This window comes from Octopus bimaculoides, chromosome 11, assembly GCF_001194135.2.
Source record: "Octopus bimaculoides isolate UCB-OBI-ISO-001 chromosome 11, ASM119413v2, whole genome shotgun sequence".
Taxonomy (NCBI): domain Eukaryota; kingdom Metazoa; phylum Mollusca; class Cephalopoda; order Octopoda; family Octopodidae; genus Octopus; species Octopus bimaculoides.
In genome coordinates this window covers 39,158,201-39,160,801 of record NC_068991.1, presented here as the reverse complement: position 1 = coordinate 39,160,801, position 2,601 = coordinate 39,158,201, and the positions used below count along the sequence as shown (strand labels likewise).

The 2,601-nt window shown below is 37.9% G+C and overlaps 1 protein-coding gene across 1 annotated transcript in view; it reads left to right on the top strand.

Annotated features, from left to right (window-relative positions):
* The window catches only part of LOC106883096 (proteasome subunit alpha type-6), a 267,726-nt gene continuing 265,125 nt past the window's right edge, over positions 1–2,601 (top strand). Inside the window, exon 1 of the mRNA XM_052971706.1 lies at positions 1–6. The gene's annotated coding sequence lies outside the window, so the exon portion shown is untranslated. The remainder of the gene's footprint in view (positions 7–2,601) is intronic.

Here is a 2,601-nt window from a genome sequence, read left to right as displayed (position 1 = left end):
GTTCCTGTTTATCTGTTATGATTTTACAACTGCTTGTAAAATTAACGTGCAAGTGGCTGAGTACTCCACAGACATGCATGCCATTAACGTAGTTCTCAGGGAGATTCAGCCTCACACAGAATGTGACAAGGCTGGCCCCTTTCAATTACAGCTACAACTCATTTTTGCCAGGTGAAGTAGAGTGCCTTGCTCAGGAAAACAGTGTACTGCCAGGAATCATACTCATGACCATACGATCGTGGGCCAAATACCCTTAACCACTGAGCCACGCACCTTCACTCTCTTAACCATGGAGAAAAGGAGTGAAGCAATAGAGACAAGAAAAGGAAAGCCTCAGTCATTTAAAATGACAATTAGACTGAAATACGATCGGTCTTTTCTAGCTTCTTTACTTTTAACAATGAAGAGTGAAAGAGATTTAGTAATGAATAGAAGGGAAAGTTTATTAGGTGTTTAGGTTTCCATTCTGGGAGTTCTAGAAGGATCAAGTGTTAGTTCTTTCTTCTTTCCCCCACCCCCTGTACTTATTTGCCTTGTTTGATAGTTCTTCATTTCTTTTAGTTGGGGGAAAAGACCGTATTTTTTTTTTAGGTATGTTTAACGTTTTCTTTAGAAACTACAAACAAACCCCACTCCCTTCTGTTTTTTTTTCTTTTTTCATACAAAAACTAATGCAAATTTCAAACGGGGTATAGCTGTGAAAAGAGCCCAGAAAAATGGGTATTACTCCTACAAAATGGGTGGGGAAGAAAAGTTGCCAACTCTATACTTTATAGAGTGTCTTCTACTATAACCTCGAGTCAACCAAAGCCTTGTGCGTGGATTTCATAGATGGAAACTGAGAGAAGCCCATCGTATATATGTATATATATGTGTGTGTTTGTGTCTCTGTTTGTCCCTCCATCATTTGACAACCGATGTTGGTGTGTTTGCAATGGAAACTTCATCTACTTCTATAGCAAAAAAGATACGATTGCCACATATATCAAGTGAAATCTTGCACTACACACTGTGTCAATGTATAAAGTCACAAAATACAAAATCATTGATGGTTCCAGCCTCGAATCTCTGATTATCTCTCACAGCAACATTAAAATTTTTGGTTTTTGTTGTTTTTTTCTTCAAGTATCTTCCTACAGAATTTTAAAATAAACATTGACTGCACTAATCTAACAAGTTTTACGAGATCTACAAATGTCATAGTTCCTACACTTCTCAGAAACTGTATTTCTTACAACAAGAAAGTGTATGTGTGTCTGTCTGCATGGATTTTTAAAACTCTTTGTTTCTTTTATTTTGTTTCAGTCATTGGACTGCAGTCATTCTGGGACACTGCTCTGAAGGGTTCTAGTTTAAAAAAATCAACCCCTACACTTTTTTTGTCAAAGTCGGGTACTTATTCTATCAGTCTCTTTTGCAGAACTGCTAAGTTATAGGGATGTAAACAAACCAATACTGGTTGTCAAATGTGATAGGTGACAAACACAACACATACACACATATGCATGTGTGTGTGTATGTATATATATATATGTATAATAATACAAATAATATGTGAGTATATGCACATATACGTACATATATGTACATACCTACATCTACATGTATATATAATCTAATCTTAAGTATTCTATCACAGACTCTGACAACCTCAATTACCTTATCAACCCATTTCTCTGCAAGAAGTATACTCGCGCCTCCCACCCCCACCCCGTCTGTTCCCTGCCCAGAAAATCTTACACCTATGTTCTTTGCCTGTGAGGAACCTAGCAGAACTTCTTCTCCACCTTTCTTCTTGGATGCAGCACAAACCTACACATCTCTGTTCAAGCATCTCAACAATCTCACCAGACCTACCTTTTGATGTGCTGACATTAAGTGTGCCAACTCTGAGGGTGTGGGAGGTGTGGGCCTGTGAGACCCTGAGATAGGGGACAGCAGCATCATGCACCAGAAAAGAAAGCTCGCATTTGGCAGAACTCATAAATGAACAATGGCCTTCAACCTGCATACATTACACCATCATTTTATGTGCTACATAATCACTACATTACATAGAAGATAGACCCCTAAGTAGGGATGGAGGAACATTAAGCCTTTGGAGGTGTTCATGGGAGAGACATCCAATAGAGGTCAGAGGATAGAGACTTCTGGTACAGGTGGTGGGGGTGGGATTGGTGGGTGCACCATGAAACAGCAATGTGAAACAGTAAAAACTCAGGCTGCCGGTGTGAGAGAATATTAATGATGATAATCAGATAGAATTGGGTATTTGAATCCTTAACTAGAGCTATAACCAACAGTTTTTGGTCAACCAAACTGTGACAAAATTAGATAAATGAATGAATAAATGACAATAATAAATGAGTGTGAAAGAGAGAGAGAAAGAGGGAGAGTTGAATTGAGCAAAGGGATCTTAAGTTTTTTTCTCTAAACATACGGCATGGAAGATGAAACTGTGTTTGCATAGAAAGATAATGAAATGAAATAATAAAGTAATTTTTTATAATAAATTGTGCTGAAAAAGAGGTTTTAGATGCTAGGTTGGAAAATAAGGCTACTTATCTGAACATCTGGTTTCTACTCCATGTGGTGAGGTAT